General features: G+C 45.1%; 1 long non-coding RNA gene across 1 annotated transcript; it reads right to left on the bottom strand.

Annotated features, from left to right (window-relative positions):
• Positions 1–371: 371 nt before the first annotated feature.
• Positions 372–14,390, bottom strand: LOC134162879 (uncharacterized). The gene is made up of 3 exons (XR_009964471.1): positions 13,581–14,390; positions 11,185–11,255; positions 372–1,046 (listed from the first exon to the last, which is right to left on the bottom strand). It is a non-coding gene; the product is annotated as an uncharacterized LOC134162879 (long non-coding RNA).
• Positions 14,391–20,618: the final 6,228 nt, after the last annotated feature.

Below are 20,618 nucleotides of genomic sequence, written 5' to 3'. Positions count from 1 at the left end.
TAAAGGATCTCCTGCTCGAGGGTTGTCATAGAATCAACCAGGTTGGAAAGGACCTTTAAGCTCATCAATTCCAGCTGCTCCCCAGGACTGCCAAGGCTACCACTAACCCATGGCACTGTCCTCTCCCCCTGGGCTGCAGAGCCCCTGAGGGTGCCTCCACCCCAGCCCCTAGGGATGGGATAGCTGGTTGGGTGCCAGTGAGATGGGATAGGGTCACTGTGGGATGGCACCAGGCAGGGTGGCTGAGGGTAGGTGCAAGATTAGGAGCACAGACTCTAATAGACAGCATTAGGACCTTAATAGTTTTGCTACAGTTGGTGTTGGTTTCCCTTAGATGATGCCACTATGTGGCATGGGTATATTGCCACCGTTAACCCAAAGGTTTATAGAATTAAAGTAAGAGGAAGAGAAGTACTGGCAATCTCTAAGATTTTTGTTCCATGCCTGAAAGAAGCCCAGTGATACTTCTGAAATAACAGGAATGAGACAGTTAAAGTGTTGTACAAAGGCTACCTTTAAAACTTCCTTTTCATTTTCTGATCGTGGGTTTTGATCTTCTTCAATCAAATGGAGCATCACTTAGGAGCTGATGAAAAGAAAACCTTCATCTGGTTATTAACTCCTTGATGAAAGACCTGTAAGAAGAGCATTGTTCATTTACAGGAGTTTGGAAAATACTGAAAATTAGCTGAATTCTTTATGAGATACGTGGCTTCTTGCAAGTTCTAATTGGGCACACACATTGGAAAAGCAGAGCTGTTATGACTGCAAAGATGGGAAGTGTCAAGCTGTTGCCATTAAAATAAACGAGTTACTACATTTCTCACTCCTTTCTTCAGTGCATGGATAAGCTCCCCTTCTAAATGACAGTGACCTGAGAGATGCTTTATAGCATAGCCATGGAGTAAGTTGGTGCTTATGGCCAGGCCTCTCCTCCCTATATTGTACTTTGCTCTCTGATCCCTGTTTGGAGCAGGTCTGAGACCTCCATGGAGGAGGACGCAGATGCAGGTGGAGCAGAGCCATGGTCATTGCAGCAGGAAGTCCTGGAGAGGTAACCCACCAGGAGATGGTCAGTGCAGGAAAAAAGGGAGGATGTGTCCCAACTCTTTGCTGAAGTCTCAAAGTTGGAGCTGGGCAAGTGTTTCTCTTCACTTTATTCTAGGGTAAAAAAATCCAAGCTTGGGCAAAAACATCTGTGCAACTGTCCTGTGTCGGAGTGGTTTAGTTCCTCCCTCTCCAAACAGGGGGGGACACCAGAAAAGCTCCAACCTTTCCTCCCTGTTGGCAAAAGGGGATGTTTAATTTCCCTTTGTTTCAAGCTCGTGCTTAAGCTAGAAGGCTACTTCAATCAAAACAGCTGCTGCTGCTACCCTGAAAATGTTTTACTTCTACTTGAGCTAAACGTTTGACCCACATTTTGACCCAAATTGAGTTTTTCCTTTTTTTCCCACATGAGAAAACAAACAGAACTAAAAATTCATTTCAGGTGTTTCAGAAACAAAACCTTTCCTTTTCATCCCTTTGTTGGACCAGTGTGCTATGAGACAAACCAAAAAGCAACCTTACAATCACCAATGGAAGCCCCAATATAGGACCACCGCGACTTCCTTTAAGGTGGTTTTGACTTTTATTTCAGGGATGGTTGGGATTTCAATGGAATTTTGGAGGTTTAACTCTTTGCAGCCGTGTTGGAAATGAGAGTGCTCCTTTTGTGTAGCTGCATTTGTGAAGGATTGCACTTTCGTACCCAAGCGTTTGAATCGGTCTTGCTGTGCCTAGGTTGGAAACATCTGTATTCTGATCGAGTTCCTCCTGGCCTGGCCATGCATTCAGCAAGTCTGAACAGCGTCTTTAAGGAGACCACAGAGTTAAAAATGAGATCCTTGAAGAATGAAAAGCTTACAAAAGCTCTAAATGCTTTTTTAATAAAAGGAAATTGCTGCAGGAAGCGATTCCTTATATCCCAGGCTCTGCCAATTGTTTCCAATCACAGCAGCTTGGTGTAGCTATTATCTCACTAAGTTGTATTAATGTGTTTGTCGTTTCTGCTTTTCCTTTTAAACTAACCTACAGGTTAACTTGGGTTCTGCTGCTTAACTTGTGATTTGTCTGTGGTAAAAGCTGTTTGTTGGGGCTCCTTTCACAACTCGGATCCCTCACAGCAGCACATAATGGTCTCTTCACTTCCTCCTCCTCACTAGACTGTAGGAACATTAGCAAGATGTGGTGCTCTTAAACGCTTCTCCCCTCCCATTTGCCCAATCTCTTTTCCTTCTCTGAACCCAAAGACCCTGAGGACAGATGTACCTTCACCCTGAGGATCTCAGCCCTTCCGTGCAGAGCCACCTCTGCACAGATCCATGTTCCTGGACCTATGGGAGCAGCTCACCGCATTGGCCAACAGCAAAGAAATGGGAGATGCCTGCGCAGGATCCTGCAGTTTAGGGGCTATGTGAGATCAAGGTTTGATTTGAATTGGGTCATGACCCCGTGGACTGTCGTAAACGGTGGAACCATTTGGGAATTAATGTTTTATGGGCTCTGCTGGCATTCTGCAGTCTCACAAAACCCTCAACCCAAGCAGACAAATGGCTTACAGTAACTTTTTAACTGGAAAAAGCAATGTTAGGAGATGGTGACTAGGTGGAAATGAGGGAAACTCTTCCAGAAAATATTTGATTCAGAGCACCCAGAAAATCAAAGCACGTCACTGCCAGTGTTGACGACAAACAAACTCCTTTTCTCCTGCTAGAGGTTGGTGCTAGAGGTTGTGTTACAGCCCAGACTAGTCCCTCCAGTTGTACTGAAGCTGATCCTGAGAACCAGGATGGACAACCCCCAGTCCTCAGTCAGTGACAAGTTGGCACCCTTTCCAACTCTTCCAAACATCAAGCATTTTTAATAACCTCTACTACTAAAAATTGTTTCCTGCTTGTTTTGAAAAGACAGATTTCTGTCCCTTGGTGACGGAAGCAAAGGGACCATTCACACAAGTGAGGATTGCAGTCTGGTTTATAGCTAGATACTGCCTGTCAGGTGTTCCCAATGCACAATAATGAGTGTGCAGCCCCCTGCATGGGAGACCCACAGGGTACATGTGTTCAGTACTGCAAACCAGGATCATCCCTACAGCCTTATGAAGAAGGAAATACAGAACAGCGTATCAAAGATGGGATACGGACCACAGGCACCCTATTCCATCACTGAATGCCAAAGGTTGATTTGCATGCAGCGTTTTAAATAATTAAGCAGCAAAATGGTGTTGCCATCTGCCAATGTCCATCTGGTGGAGGGAACACAAAGCTCCCAGTGAGAAACCAGCACTGAGCAAGATCCACTCACTGACAGGGGGGATCCTGGGAAGCAGCTCACTGGTGCCTTGTGGTGCTGTCATCTCTTCTGCTTGGAAATACCTTGCAGTCCCAGTTAAACAGCCCCTGTTTAGACAAGGTTGCTGGTAGAGCATGAAGATTTCCCAGTACAGGCAGAAGTGTGTTTGTAGCACGTCCATGTGGTAAAGGTTGCAATAAATGTTTTGTAATCAGAAGCACTGTAATGGCATTTGTAGATGCAGGGACATGCCTCGCTTCAATACCCTTGTTCAGGTCTGGCTACACTCATTCCTGCACTGTAAAAAAAAGGAATAACAGCCAGAGAGAGGTCTAGAAGGTGATGATAATGTTCAGAGACACAGAAAGGTCCCCGGGAAGAAGGATTCAGGAGGTTCAGACTGTATTTTACACAAGAGAAAAATAAGAGGTGACATGACAGAGGGACTTAAAACAATGAGAAGTGCAGAGAAGGCAACCTAGCCATTCCCAGTTACCCTTTCAAATACCCTTTCAAATGAGCCTGAGCAGCAGCCTAGTGAAATTAAAAATACATTTCATACACATCAAAGGAGGTGCTGGGGCTGGTTATGACTGTGGCATGAAGCAGATTCATTGAACTAGAAAATTGCAGTACAAGAGGGTTTTTTCCTTGATTTTTCTTTAACTTTTGGAGCCCATTGTTTTTAGCAATTTTACAGGGTTCTGAGACATTTATACAAATGTTCAAGTTGTAAAAGCATAGGTACTGAACTGTAGAGGATGTTGTCTTTCCTGCTGTACTCTGCTATGGAGTAAGAAATGATCACTACAGACTGATGCAGGCATCCATGTTAGCTGTAGATAGGATGGGGAAGAGCTAAGTTTTCCACTTGACGGCAAACCCCATCAGGGACTGGAGTCATAACTGTGGCAGTGACCCTGTGGACAAGCAGTATCATAGCCATATACCAAAGAAGGTCAACATAATCAGAGCACCCTCATCCTGCCTTAGTAGCACTCCCACAGAGCTTCACTGTTATAGAGCATTGCACAATGCCAGCTGACACCAGGAGTCACTGGGAACTGGGGGCATTTGCCCCAAACCAGTCTCATCTCTTTCAAAAGCCACAACACTGCAGTGCTATTACTGGCTGTGATAAGGAGCAAGTTTATTCTAGGGAAGAACACATTTTCACTGTGTGCTGTCCCCACTATTATTTGTGTTGCAATAATGCCACAGTGCACGAGCCACTGTGTCGATCAGCATATGGAAAGACATCTCTGGACCAGATAGCACCACTTCTTACTGACAACTGCCAGCTTTTCACACCTCACAGTGACACTGGCTTCACCCAGTTTCAGATTCCCATCTTATAAACCCAGCAGCCCAGCACTGGGAGGTGCTAACAACAGCAAACTGATGTTTTTAGTGGATGTGGCCAAGAATTCTTTGAGGTTATCTGTGGGGAGCAAAGATGGCTTTCCTACTACATATGTCCAAAGAACGTATTTAATTTTGTCAGCTCTCTATTGCAACTCCCCTTTTTGTTCATAACAAGAAGATTTTCTATGTATTTGGCCTCATTCTTCACTGCTGCTACCATTAACTTGCATAAGGACGATGAAGACATCAAGTCTCGGTTGACTTCCCTCAAGGCCAAACCATTTGAAAGTATGAAGTATTAATTCTACTTTGGTCTCTCATTGGAGAGGTAGCATCTCAAACAGTGTCCACCTGGCTCACCACTGGTGTCCATGACTGAGAGGGACAGAATGGGACTTTGGGGGTATTCAATGTTCTTACACACTGTAGAGGCATAGCCAAAAGAAATGGTCAGGTGGAAGAAAGTCAAAGTTGCAGAAGTCCCTGACAGTCTTCTTTGTACCAGGAATACTATGTTCTCCCCCAGAATTTCATTTTTTTTTGTTGGAAAACGTAGGAAATCTTCCTAAACAGACAAGAAGAATTTTCATTGGCAACCGGGCAAGCACTTCGCTGGGGATATTTGAAAGCCACATGCTGGTCTCTGCTCCCGTGCAGGCAGCAGGGCTTGTAAAGAGTGACACTACTGAAGCACACAGTTGGAGCTGGCTGCGGGGCTTCAGGGACCACAGCACCTTCAACACTGTGTCCTGCTATTGTACATATATATTTACACAACCAAACCGTAGTTTCCTGCTGGAGTGTTGCTGTTTGGACAACACCTAAATGAGCAGAACTGAGGGGCGACGTTTTTGCTCGAAGGTTTGATGGTTTTGCTGTTCAAGCAGGAGTTTTCTCAGTAAGAAAAGCTAGTTTTCTGTTTCTAGAGTCCCAGGACTTTCAAGGACAGAGGGAATTTCTTGACAAAAAACAGATTCAGGAATACAACGCTTCTGTAGAATTTGTGTGATTTCATCAAAAATATAACTTCACATTTCCAGAAAACAACACCAAAACTGCTGTCATTTTAAGATAGTTAAATTGCAATTAAATGTTGTGAACTGAGGCTCAGCTGGAGCTGATCTCACACCAAGGAAGTCCTCTCTGAGCTTTGTGGTATCTTGATCTGCACTCGCCGCTGCTGGAGACAAGCAGATATCCTGCTCTGTGGAACAAACATGGCTCCTGGTGCTGTAGGAGATGCAGATATATCCCTTACACTAACTGAAGTGTGCTTTCTCTGATGTATTTTATGTCATTATAACAGTATTTGGCACTTCCCATTTAAAAGACAAGTGCTAAAATAAATTAAGGCATCTTCTTATCTAGATACTAGGAAGTTGCAGGATAAGGCAGGAAAAAAAAAGCAAAAAAAAACTAAACAACCCAAATGAGCCAGAATCCAAATCTGAGTTTAAAATTCCCCCTATCTGTTTGAGTTACTGTACCAGCTCAGCTCAGCTCAATATCTAAAACAAAGAAAATGAATTATGGAACAGCACAAGGAGAGCTTGTTAATTTTCCCACTGATGTGCTGTGAAATGAAAGCTTTATTCTAAGAATATCATATCCTCGGGGCTCTGTCTGGGGAGACGCTGACAAATATGAATGTCCTTACAGTTTTTCTTTTATTCCTGCTTGATGGTGTATTCCAGACAGATTTCCAAAATTACATATAATAATATATAATCTGTACTTGTGGTTTGGTGGAGTTCAAGGCTGTGATTTTCCAGGACCTAACTATGCCCTGTTTGAAAATGGAAGATCAAGTGCACATAATGAAAGGGAGATCAGGTTCTAGAAGAATTTGCTTATTTCTTGATCAACATTAATATATGTGACTGTAATTTCAGCATCTTTTCTCCTGTTGTGTACCAAGGGAACATTAACCACAACAGCAGCTTTACATTTTTATAGCGCCTTTCATCAATCAGGATCCAAAAGTGCTTTACAAACCTTGGACAAAATTCTTCTTTGATCAGCACTGAGAATCTCTTAATCCATGGTGCAAATCTGTGTTGCACTTTCTGTGCCTTTTGCTCCACGTAGGACTTCTCTTGATTTCTGCAGGGATCGTGTCTGTGAAACAAGTGCAGAATGAGTAATGGATGTGTCAGGAATCTGCACTGCAGATGAAAAGGAGGAAAAACTAAATGAAGATCCGGTCTCAGCTCCCTAAGAACACGCTCCATGGTGCTGCAGAAGAGGGTCGGCCTTAAAGAAGGAAAAGTGCAAATACGTGCTCCTGTACACACATCTACTTCTTTGTTAGAAGGAGCCTGCCCTGCCCGGCCCTTTAAGTCTCCTCCTAAAAGCAAAGGGTCAGATATGGCCATCAATTACTGGTGAGCAGCCGCTGCTGCAGGTACAAGCAGCTTTTACCCCTCAAGCCCCTTCTACTGCAGGCACTCTTGGACCTATGGCAAAGGACAGGAGAAAATGCCTGGGATTTCCAGAGCTTCTGCACTCCGTGTGTGTGCAAACCTTGCTGAGGTAAGCGCTAGCTTGGAAACCTTGCAAAGACTCTCAGGAGATTACTGAGGAAGTGTCAGATTTAGGGATGCCCTCTGTGCCTCAGTCCTCTGGTCTGCAGCTGAATCAGGAGGTGCAGGGAGGATGCAGCAAAGAGAGTCTCCCAAACAATTCCAAGTTCAGTTCGGGCAAACCCCCCCAGTTATCTCTGTCTGATGGCACTTTTTCATCTTTAGAGCTAATGTTGGTTTCTGATTAGAGTTTACAAATGCTAAGGTACATTTTCCTTTTTAATCATCAGGAAATGATGAGCAGCATCCCACTGAGATAGATGAGAGGAGAACCCAAAGTTATCATTAATTCTGCAGACGCTTCTGTCAGTAATGAAGATTTCAATCCTTGTGTTGAACCCATCAATCTCTGGCCCTATCATGTCCTATTTTACTAGGACATTCTGTTTCGCACGAGTAGAACCATACTTTTTAATGAGAAAATCAGTCAGAATTAAATGTCCCCTCGGGATGCTATTTGAAGAAGTAAAATGCCTCACTTGCAGAGACAGGTATAATAATGTGATGAGGGATCTTTTAACTACTTAATCTGAAAAAAAGCAGACAATATTGGCTATAGCAGTGTGAACAACAATGGTCCATTTAACATAAAGTCTGCAGTCTATGGCATCAAGTTGATTTATTGCACCTGATGAGCTGCCCAATGAATTTAGTCTTTTCTGTTTACAGCTTTTCTCTTCCCAAGAGCAGAGGTTGCTGCTTAAGTGATTGCTTTCCTTATACTTCCTCCTGTTGGTACATCTACATCTGAGCTTGCATTCATGTTTTTAACATCTGTTATCTAGTAGGATTGCTGGCCGGCATGCACACCATTAGCAGCAAAAGTTCATGTTCATCACCAGTGCTAATGGCATGTGTTGGAAACATGACAGTGCAGTGTAAATGTGACCCTATCCAAAATTGTTTTCCTTTTAATTGGCAATGTAAAAGAGCCCTAATTACAGACTAAATTTAAAAGAGGGGTTGGAATTCATTAGAAACTCAATAGGAACCCTTTAAGAAGGACATGGAACTGTTGGAGCAAGTCCAGAGGAGGCCACGAGGATGATCAGGGGACTGGAGCACCTCCTGTGTGGAGACAGGCTGAGAACATTGGGGCTGTTCAGCCTGGAGAAGAGAAGCTGCGTGGAGACCTCAGAGCAGCTTCCAGTGTCTGAAGGGGGCTACCAGGATGCTGGAGAGGGACTCTTCATCAGGGACTGTAGGGATAGGACAAGGGGTGATGGGTTCAGACTGAAACAGGGCAAGTTCAGGTTGGAGATAAGGAAGAAGATCTTCCCAGTGAAGGTGCTGAGGTGCTGCACAGGTGACTCTGAAAACCACAGGTCCAGTAAAAGCAAAGTCAAGGTGTATACATTGAACCCACCCTCCAGCTTCAGACCAGGACTCCTCAGTGCACTGTGACTATGCTCCCATCTCAGAGTCCTTAACCACCTCCTGACACTCTGACTTGAACTCTTCAGCTGGCTCATCATATAGCAGGAAGTGTTTGGTGGTGTTTGAAGGCAGCTAGTGAAAGTCTTAAGTAACATGATGCAAATAATTAAACTTAGCGATAAGTTGGTGCTTTTCATCTTCAAAGTGCTTTGCAAACATTAATTAGTTGGGCCTAGCAAAGCCCCATAGAATGGAAGCACTCAATTTGTATCTCCTGTGAAGTGACTTTCTTGGCTGTCCCTACACACACACCATTTTTAGCACATGCAAGAGCCCGCCTCACGTTTCCTTACTTCCTCTTCAAACGGCACATAGGTTTTCCATGATGAAAGCCATGCCTTAGTAATGGGGGGGGGGGAAGGTTTTAAAATTAAATAGTCTTTTAAAACAGCAATTAGCTTGGGTTTTCCTGGGAGAACTGAGGCATATGAAGATCAGAGGCAGGCACCTTCATACCCTGCGCCAGTCTCCAAACCTTCAAACCTCCCGTCCCCTTTGAACATGAAAAGCTCTGTTTCAGGCACACCAAGAGGTGGATCCACTGGCTGATGGTCAGCGTGAGCATGTGTCCCACTGTGAACAAAGCCACAGTGAATTTCAGTGCATGCCTGGCTGACAGGTTTCCTTGCCCAGTAATGCATCTAAAAATACGGCCATGGGAAATCAGGGACCATCACTTTGTCACAGGGCCCTCTTTCTTCCTCCAGTTCAGAAACACGTCTGGCCGTCTGGAGTCTGGTGTCCATGAGAAGACAGACACATAAAATCATAGAATCCCAGGCTGGTTTGGGTTGGAAAGGACATCAGGATCATCCAGTTCCAACCCCTGCCACGGGCAGGGACACCTCACACCAGACCAGGTTGCTCCAAGCCCCTGTGTCCAACCTGGCCTTGAACACTGCCAAGGATGGGGCAGCCACAGCTTCTCTGGGCACCCTGTGACAGTGCCTGAGCACCCTCACAGGGAAGAACTTCTGCCTTAGATCCAACCTGAACTTGCCCTGTTTCAGTTTGAACCCATCACCCCTTGTCCTACCACTACAGTCCCTGATGAAGAGTCCCTCTCCAGCATCCTTGTAGCCCCCTTCAGACACTGGAAGCTGCTCTGAGGTCTCCACGCAGCTTCTCTTCTCCAGGCTGAACAGCCCCAGTGTTCTTAGCCTGTCTTCATATGGGAGGTGCTCCAGCCCCTGAGCATCCCCATGGCCTCCTCTGGACTTGCTCCAACAGCTCCATGTCCTTCCAATATTGAGGACACCAGAGCTGCACACAGTGCTGCAAGCGGGGTCTCACCAGAGCAGAGCAGAGGAACAGGGTCACATCCCTTGACCTGCTGCTCACGCTGCTTTTGATGCAGCCCAGCGCATGGTTGCAGTTGTAGACTCAACATTTTTTGCAGATCTGCCTATTTTGTGCTACAAGTGAACTATTTTTGGTTTACCCATTTCATTGTGGCTACTTCCCATGTGTTTGCTTAGCCCTTTCTTAGCCCTGGCTTAGCTCGGCTCTTACTCCAGGAAAGCTGTTGTGGTCTTCCCTGCAGAAGCAGCCCCGTTCTCCCATTGCCTTCCTCTTCTCCTTTGGTAACTGTTGTTTAAGACTTTTCCAGCTTACTTTGTACCATGTACCAAGTCCAGCTGGGTGCTTCTCTGTGTGGTTGGGCTCCTGACGGCCCTCTTCAAAGTTTGCTCTATTACAGTCACAGTCTGTTAATATTATCAAACATTTGTTGAGGCACCAACCCTTCAATTTACTTGCCTACCTTCCTTTCCTGAACTAGATGTTTGCTTTACCAAAGCAATGGCTCAGCCTTCCTCTTACAAGTAGGAACATCTAAGTGAAGATAAAGACCTGGTAGCGCTCAGTGCAGAAAGCATCTTCTGAAAAGAAAAAGGCAAACTTTTTTTCCCCTACTTGTAAATAGGACAAATAAGCAGACAGTCCAAAATAATCTTATATTTAATAATCTCTAAATCTTGCTTAAAAACACAGGTCTCCCAGTTGCATGCCAGCCCATCACAAGGAAACCCAGGGGACAACGGCATTCCTGGTTTTCTGCATGACTTTCACAAAGTCATTTTGTCCCCACATGACAGGGTGTTGTGGGGATAGATAAGGAAGGGGGAAGTGGAGGGGAGGTGAGTGGCCAAGTTCATCCAGAAGGCACGGGGGTTGTCCTGCAAACACTTACAGACTTCCCTGCCGTTGTACTACCTGTTGGGTTTCACCACTTCCCATTGACAATAGCTTGACATCACTTCCTGGACCAAAATGAATGTATTAAACTGAGCATTTCCTCTATAACTTGCAGTTACTCAGCTATTTATTTTGGGCTGGCAATGCTAACTTGAGCTCTTGGTTTGACTCTGTTTCCTGACAAACCCCAATGTATTGTCTGCCTTCTAGTCCAGTCTTAAAATAGTCTATTGCAGCCTCTGGGAAAGCAGGCACAGATGGATTTACACACCTTGAAAACGTTCAGCTCTTTGGAATTGTTGCAGAAAATACTTGCAATGGAAGTTGTGTGATGCTTCAATTCTAAAACCAGGAAAAGTTCACCAAAAGATTTTTGTTCTGTGATCCTTCAGACATTAGTTTTCTCTCTACATAATTACCCCAAACTCCAAAAGAAAGAGCCATACCTCCCCATAATAATGCTCCATAATAAAATCCCTTCCTGCGTGCCTATGACAGTCTCATGCATATCACTGCATGTGACGGGAGTGATGAATTGCTGGGAATAAACAGGTTCAGCATCAACACTGGAAATGTGGCTACAGAGTAGATCCGCAGCAAATGGGCTGAGAAAGTTGGGGCTGTTCAGCCTGGAGAAGAGAAGCTGCGTGGAGACCTCAGAGCAGCTTCCAGTGTCTGAAGGGGGGCTATAGGGATGCTGGGGAGGGACTCTTCAGTAGTGACTGTAGTGATAGGACAAGGGGTGATGGGTTCAGACTGAAACAGGGGAAGTTTAGATTGGATATAGGGAGGAAATTCTTTCCTGTTAGGGTGGTGAGGCACTGGAATGGGTTGCCCAGGGAGGCTGTGAATGCTCCATCCCTGGCAGTGTTCAAGGCCAGGCTGGACAGAGCCTTGTGTGACATGGTTTAGTGTGAGGTGTCCCTGTCCATGGCAGGGGGTTGGAACTGGATGATCTTAAGGTCCTTTCCAACCCTAACCATTCTGTGATTCTAAGATTCATAGCCATATGTGCTTTGGTGACAATAAAATGGTTTGAAAATGTCAGTGGATTATTTGTAGTACTACAAAAAAAAAAATCCATTAAAACCAATCTGAACCTTGCATTTTGGTATTGAAAAAAACACAAATCAGTGCTACTTCTGTCCCACTAACGCCTGCCACTTCTGATAGCTCTTTTTATGTATTTTTCAATTAAAAACTTGTAGATGCTGAAGCCAGAGAAAAATTACTTAATGTGAGGCTAAAGAAAACACTACAGTTAACGTGATGAAATGGATTCATTGCAAATGAATTTCTCTTTCGATTTTTCAGCACATCCAGGGAAAATAAAAATCACGGTTATTCACACAGTTCTCTTATTGATTCTTGTCATTGTTCTTTACCTGGTGGCTTCATATAGGAGAGCAAGCAAATGTGAGAAGACAATGGGGACTTAAGCCCATTGTAACTCAAGTAGGATTATATGGTCTTATTAAGAATTTGTTTGCCTCGCTGGGCCTTCCCTTACAGCTAAGGGGCACTTATTTCTTAATAAATCAATCGCTTGTGAGCACTTGTCCATAACTTTTCCTTTTTACAACTCCATGTAAAGGATGTCAGCGTAAATGAGAAGAATGCCCCATTAAGTTCATAATACACAAGACCTTCCAACTTCACCTCATCATTAAAATCGTTACAGACCTCTAGAGCTGTCTTTGAACTCACCTTGCTTCGCTAGATAAAGGCCAGCAGGTGAAGAATCACAACAGCAACAAACACAAATGAAGGGGATTTGAGAGAGCATCTATTTCTATTGTTCACCTAATGCCACTTTGTGGCATGGCATTTCCTAGATGACTGGGAAAGCAAGCATCAAACACAAAGAATACTTTTTAAGGCACTTAAGTGGAATTCTGGGTTGGTTTTGACTGTTTGTTTGTTGGGAAGGGGCTGTGAAGAACTCCACCAGCTGCTTGCCAGGGAGCCAACACCAGCTCTGAAACTCTCATGAAGATAAGGGTTTCAAAAACGAGGTTCAGACCAGCAGTGTTTCCCTCTGTGTTGCATCTGAAAGCACAGGCACCGAGTGCCTTGCATGCATGCTTAGACAAGGGCACACGAGATTACTGTGCTAACTGATGGGGGAGTCACTGTGCCAACAGGAGATAGCAATGAGTCTTCTGGAGGACTCCTTTGAATGAATGAAGGGAACTTTAATCCATAGACCAAGCAAAACTTTTTGGCTGGTTCTACTTTTGCTGGCCTGAATTGGTTCATCCTTAGGATTTTGCCTGAGCTTTCAACTTCCCACTTGTTTTGCAACTGGGAGATAGAGAGCAGGGTCAGGAAACATCTTCCACTTGAGAAAATTCAGAATACAAACGTTAAGAATAACACTTTCAGGCATGAGATGCAGCATTAAAATGTAGAGCACACAAATAAGGTGTAAAAGGCATGTAGACCTCAGTGCCATGGGTTAGTGGTGGTCTTAGCAGCACTGGGGAATGGTTGGACTGGATGACCTTAAACGTCTTTTCCAACCCAGTTAATTCTATGGTTCTAAGGCTAAGAGTATTGTTTTGATAACATACCAAATCAGTCATCTCTCTAAACATTGTACCATATATTTGAATACTTTCAAGTGTAGGTGTCATTAGAGATGCGGGTTTGAGGTTTTCATCTTACCTGCTTTCCATAGCAGTAATCCCTTTGCTCATCCAATGAGCAAAGCGTGCTGCAAAGTTGCCCTTTCTCTCAAAAATCTTTGTGTTGCTGTCAGAAACTACAGCAAAATGAAACATCCACTTCTTGAGCAGAGCCCTCTGAGGGCAGAAAGAGCCTTCTGCAAGAGCATGAGGGGAGCAGCACTTTCCCTTGCACCAGGTAGTCAGTCCCTTCCCTGATACAGCAGGGCATCAAAGGGACTTGTGCCCCGGCCAAGGTGAGGGTCCTTGGAGAAGACAGGCTGTGACTGGGAACAGAAGGGAAGAGGGCAAGAGAGCTGGGAGTGCCAGGGGGATTTTCATGTGAGCATTTCTTGGCTTTTCACTCTTTCCCTTTCTTGAGCAAGTACCCTTCCAAAACGGCAGGGTTTTCACCCACCACATTCATGTTGAATCTGTCTCCTCCCAGGCTTCAGGATGCTTGGGATAAAGCCTGCTAACATTACTGCCTGTGCTAGCTTTCCAGGGGAGTAAAGCAAAGCATGACCTCTCCTATGGGAACTGCAGGGGAGAGCTGCTGGGGATATATGTAATCCCCCAGCATGGAGCTGAGGCAGGCCAGTGGGGTTAACACCTCTGCATCAGGGACTGTAGCGACAGGACAAGGGGTGATGGGCTCAGACTGGAACAGGGGAAGTTCAGGTTAGATCTAAGGCAGAAGTTCTTCCCTGTGAGGGTGCTGAGGCGCTGGCACAGGGTGCCCAGAGAAGCTGTGGCTGCCCCATCCCTGGCAGTGTTCAAGGCCAGGTTGGACACAGGGGCTTGGAGCAACCTGGTCCTTTCCAACCCAAACCCTTCTGTGAGTCTATGAACTGGGAAGAAATGTTGTTAACAACTTCAGCCACTGCAGCCTCTGGGTCTGACCCACCTGAGAGGCAGTGCCTTTAGCTGCCGGAGCACAGTCACAGCAGAGGCACAGAAGCTTCTTAACAGAGCAAGCCTTTTGTACCAACTCCAAGGGAATAATGTCACCTACCCAGCCACCAGCCTCACTTTCCACACTTTCCACAGCGCTTGAGTTTTGCCTTAGAAGTTTCCTATTCAAGTGCTTAGCCTGACCAGGGCTGACCTTGCTTAGCTTATGAGATGTAACAAGATCACTGCCTGAGGTATGAAATGACACTGGAATGGAGGTCATGATCTTACAGAAAGCATCTTCTGCTGCTGCTGCAGGGTCTCCTCCTGGTTCCCCTGCCCCAGCATCCGACTAATAAGGCAGAAACAAATGCACTGTGCTTCTAGCACACCACTGGCAGAATATAGAAATGTGTGCTTTCAGCCGTCTCAGTGGTACAGGTATTTTTATGGATATGATCCCGAGGATCAAGCAGTTCCTTTTTTATGGTTTTTAGTTTGGTCACTGCTTGGACAGAAACAAAAAGTGGTTTCTATAGCTCTATCATTGCAAGATGCCCAAACAGATTAACAGATGAACAGACGGTAGCTTTTGAGCCATGTGGACAGAACACCAAATCAATCCTTCTGAATGAATAACACTTTTAAAGCAATAGGAGCAGCAGAAAATGTATCCACAGGTACAGTGAAACCACTGGACCCATTTCAAGGTGCAATATTCTGCAGAAAGTACAGAAGGCACTTTTATTTCGGTATTTCAAGTAAAAATGAATTTGTGTGTGTGTCAATCTGTCACATACCAGACAGGGCTGATTCTCTGAATGGCTGTTACTATGTAAAGTTTCAGATCGTGCTGTGGAGAATAGACAGGTTATTATTTACAGGGCATTAGAATAACAGTGTATACAAACAACATTCATAAATCATAGAATTATAGAATAGTTTGTGCTGGAAAGGACCTTAAGATCATGCAGTTCCAACCCCCTGCCATGGGCAGGGACACCTCACACTAAACCATCTCACCCAAGGCTTCGTCAAACCTGGCCTTGAACACTGCCAGGGATGGAGCATTCACAACCTCCCTGGGCAACCCATTCCAGTGCCTCACCACCCTAACAGGAAAGAATTTCCTCCTTATATCCAATCTAAACTTTCCCTGTTTCAGTTTGAACCCATCACCCCTTGTCCTACCACTACAGTCCCTGATGAAGAGTCCCTCTCCAGCATCCTTGTAGCCCCCTTCAGACACTGGAAGCTGCTCTGAGGTCTCCACGCAGCTTCTCTTCTCCAGGCTGAACAGCCCCAACTTTCTCAGCCTGTCTCCATACAGGAGGTGCTCCAGCCCATGAGCATCCTCGTGGCCTCCTCTGGACTTGCTCCAACAGTTCCATGTCCTTCTGATGCTGAGAACACCAGAACTGCACACAGTGCTGCAAGTGGGGTCTCACAAGAGCAGAGGGGCAGGATCACCTCCTTTGACCTGCTGGTCACGCTCCTCTTGATGCAGCCCAGGATACGGTTGCTTTCTGGGCTGTGAGCACACACTGCCTGCTCGTGTTCATTTTCTCATCAACCAGCACCCCCAAGTCCTTCTCCACAGGGCTGCTCTGAATCTCATACTGACTCAAATGACTTCTCATACGAACTGCTTTTAAAAGGTTTGCGTGAGAAGATAGAAACTGCTGTACCTTTTTCGTAGGGATCCATGGGTTGTAACATGTTTTTATTACGATGCAGTAAAGAATCAGCTTTAGAAGCAAACTTAGAAGGATGAACTTAGAAATAAATCAAGCCCAAATAAAAATAAGCATTGACATTCAAGTGCAGGTTTCAGTGGCAAGCCTAATTGACAAAAGAAACGGGGTGAAGTGCCCCTCTACTGAGTTAAACCAGGCTTGGATCCATTGGGACGTTGCAATTGCCTTGTTTATTTTTATCACTGAAACTAAGCTGCCTTTCTGAAGGGGAAGGGAAAAGGAAAAGCCCCAAAGGCTGTTAACCTTTTTTTTGGGAGCAGAACACAAGGTCATCAAAAGTTTTGTGACTCTTCTGGGGAACCAAAGCGAGGGCGGATGGTGGAGGCTGGTCCATGCTGAATAAAGCACCTGAAAGCTCCTGCTGTGGCCGGTGGGTTCTTGATGGAGGTAGAGAGGGTCCTCGAGATGCAGGGGCAGGCATGGGGGGGTACAGGGAGGAAGCTTTTTCTCCTTATTGTGGAGGAGTGGTTAATGAAATTAAGGCTGATCTGGGTGATGTTGATGCCTGTGCCTATAAAACTCCTCTCTAAGGAGCTCGGTTAAGAGCAGCAAAGCCAGCATGCAGGCAAGAGGCTTCTACAGGAGGGAGCTGGTTTTTACTCTGCTATGGGTGGTAAATCCCTCCCTGCAATTTGTAGGAAACCCTGGAGAAGTACCTCAGTGTTTTCCCTCATCTGCTGTGCCACAGTAACCCATGTTAAAGGAGGACATAAGGCTGCTGAGTTGGGCAAAGATTTGTTTGCACGTCTGTCTAACAGTGATTAACTTGGGAAGGTTGTCACAGAGTAAACAGGAAGGAAAGAGCCACCATTCATCAGCTCCTGGTACAAATCCTGCCTTCAGAGCTCCTACAGCAGGAGGTTAAAAATGATGCAATGCACGGACTGCAGCAGTCATTTTATGCTTGCCTGTAAGTTTGGACAGTGGTGGGATAGATAACTGGGATATTCGCCCGGGCCTTTCACTGGAACTGATCTAAGAGGTTTTGAGGGGGTTAGACTGGAAAAGAGAAACCTTTGCAAGATTAAGGTGAAGGCTGATTTCCTCTCCCTAGGAGGAATCCCAGAAAGCACAACAGATACCAAGGAAGGGATGTGGCCAGAGACACTGATTATATATGGGACCAGAAATAAAGGACAAGGAGTAATCGCTGTAGAAGTGGATTATCAATGCCAGAAATAATGCTCTATCTCTCTGATTCTTCTTTGCCCATCAGGTGAAGAGCTGAGAATCTGAGCTGGTCTATTTGTGAAAATGCAGTCCCAGAACAGGAGAAACTGAGCCTCTGCCAAGTGGCACAAGGTCATCCCTTTTATGTTTTTATTTAAATCACTAATATCACACAGGTCACTTGAGGTCACTTTTGTTCACCTTTGCAAATGGCTTTGAGCATAAATGCTCAAAGAGCCTTGAAAGAAAGGAAAAAATCAGTTTAATGAAGAACCAGCAGGACTTCAGCTTTCCGACTTCTGCATCCTTCTAACAGCACACTATGAGGGTGCAACCACAAACGTATAAACCATATAGTTCATACGTTCTCAGGCAAAACTAATTTCTCATCCTATTCCTGAGGTCTGCAGCATCCCCAGACTCTGGCGTGAGCTAAAGGGAGACAAGGGCATTTCTTTAAAACCTCAGTCAGAGGGAGCTCTATCCTCAAGAGATCAAATGAGCACTAATCAGGAAGGATGTTTGCTTATTAAATGCATCATTGAGTCCTTTAAATATCACTCACTGGGTCATAAACTCCTATTAAACGTAGATAATCCATTATTGTTTCACGCAGATAGAAAATAAACATACCAAGAGGTTTGCAATCCCTGTCCCCAGGTCCCTCCTTCCTCACACTCTAAAACAAGGGATACTGCTGTAATTCTTGACTCTCAGCTTATTCACTGTGCTTTCTTTGGATTTCACACCCTGCTCGCTTGCTTTTCAGGGTCATCTTTGCAATGAGCATACCTCTCCCATCACCCTTCCTCTCTCCCACTCTGCATACAGATCTCACCTTAACAGTACTTTCCCAAGCTGGCTGTCCCTGACAACAGCCTACCCACTACCACCTTTGCAAACTCCTCTTTAATGGTTTGCAAAACAGTTCTACTGTTTTTACTGGGTCTTTTAATGGTGTGGTGATTTTCCTCTGTCTAGGAACAACAAGCTTCTCTGGGAAGGGGATTCCCAAATGTATTAAATGCAGCCAGCCTTCCTTCCCATTGTTTCACCTGATCACACTGGTGCACATGCCCACCATATGGCTTGACATCTCTGGCCTTATGGCTGGTAGGAAAACATAGTAAAGTCATCTGCAAGGGAAACCTCCAGCCTCCTTTAAAGTAAGTATGGTCGTACTCGTGCTTGTGAAGAGCTTGCTGCAGAGCAGCTGTGAAAGCTAGCTGGTTTCCTGGTGTGTGTGGGAAGCCACGAGTAGGAGGTAACTAAAATTTGTAACAGAGTTTGGAGGCTTTTAAAATCATTATTACTATTATTTTGGACGCTACAGAAAAAGTACAACTCTCAACAGTTGCTTTGCTGCACGCCATTGACCTACAGGTACGTGCTGTTACAGACGCTGCTCGCAAATGTCGCATCAAGAACAGCAAATTATTGATCATTCTGGTTTTCTTTTCAGTCTCCAACTGGCCAGATGACTTTAAAAATAGCCACAGTTTGGAACCCAGATTGCATTCCCTGCCAGGTTATAATGAGCACTTCAACCAGGGCTGGGTGAGCTGCAGAGTGCTCGGAGACTCAGCTCAAGACAGTGCCCTCCAGTCTGTGATATTTTTAGTGATGGGCAAACCCAAAAATCTGGGTGGTTATCCAGAGTTCATCTGGACTGCCCAAATGCCTACAGTCTGCAGAAGTGGCCTGGCAAGTTTTCAAGGAAGATGGGGTTTGCAGTATTGCCAGCACTGCCTATTTCTGCTCAGGTCAGGAATCCGAGGAGAAAACCCTCTTTCTTCATACTGTTTTGCTGCACTTCTGTTGTCAGTCACAGCCTAAAGGTGCAGAGTCTGGCCAACAAACTTGGAAAAGTAGCTGGGGAAACAAAGGAACCCTTCTGAAAAGCACAATGATGGCTCGGGTTTGGGGGGCGGCTCGGATATGTTCCTATCCTGGGATTCAATCATGCTTCTACCCAGAGCAGAGGGAACTTGTGATTGATCACAATGGAAGATCTTTTTTGCTCCTTCCTATTAAAATATCCCCAAGTAACCCTCTGCCACTGGGTTAGTTCTAATTTAGATAGGAGAAAATTCCCTGAGGATTACAGCTTCCTGGCAATTTTCAGTAGTTTGCTTTTCTTTCCTTCCATGCCAGATGCTGGTCCTGACTTATGACTGTTTTGCAACAAATAAATGAGTATTTAATGTCTTTCAGGCAAAGAACTGCAAGCTACCCAAACCAATTAATGCTTCCGAGCCAAATTCATCCCCAGTTTAAGCTTAAACAATTTCAGTGTAAGTTCCACCAGCGGGCAACGAGATTCAATCCACATTTAATCTTTAGATTTCATATGAGAGTCCTGGTTATGTGTTAGGTCTTAACAACTAATCAGCTCAGTTGGCTTTTGGGGTGAGACTGTGGATGGAGAGGGAAGATGCCAACGGTGGGTTGCTGAATACTAAACAGACACTCTGGAAGAGTTTCTAAATAAATAACATTAATTTAGGCCTCGTCAAAGGAGAGCCTGAAATGCTTCTGCCATGGGAAAAGGCCATCATGCCATGCTCCAGATCTGTAGTAATACAGACTCAGCAGTCTAAGACGTGACTTACTTCTGGTCTTCGGGACATAAGCCCCTGACTCTCGAGTTCTTGTTTTCTGCCAAATCATATATGCTCTTTAAACTTCACCTAAACACTGAAGGAAGCATCATACTTGCCTTCCTGAACAGCACTTCCCTTCCCGGTGCCTATCGCAGCCTTTGTTAGCACAGCTTTTGCCTGCCTCTGTATCACAGCACCATTGAGAGGAGTAGGAAATTTCCTTGAGATAGCATTTTGTGAAGGGGTTAAGGATCCACTTCTCAATTAGCCCTCTAATTGGCAGCAGCAGGGGCTGAATTCCCCTTGCAGCAGTAACAAGCCGCTCAGTTCAACTCGTGCCTTTGCCTGCTATTTGTTCCTGCAGGAGTTCACCAGTGAAGATCTATGCAGACCTCGGACCTCTGCACAGCAGGAATCTTTAGAGCAACACGTATTTCTGAAGGCATAAGCTTAGATTATTTTGTGCCATGCTACTTCTTGTGTTAGTGCCCATTTTGGAGTGCACAAACCCACCTGGAATAAACCCAGAAGTACAGCTGAATAACCCCCCTCAAAGAGAAACCAAATCGAACCTTTCTTGATCCAGTGAAAAAGTGAGCACTGGAGTTTGGGGGT

The sequence above is a fragment of the Pezoporus occidentalis genome, unplaced genomic scaffold (assembly GCF_034315485.1).
Source record: "Pezoporus occidentalis ecotype Australia unplaced genomic scaffold, CSIRO_AGI_Poc_V1 ctg193, whole genome shotgun sequence".
NCBI lineage: Eukaryota > Metazoa > Chordata > Aves > Psittaciformes > Psittacidae > Pezoporus > Pezoporus occidentalis.
The sequence above is the reverse complement of the archived record's forward strand: the minus strand, read 5'-3'. Positions and strand labels throughout refer to the sequence as shown.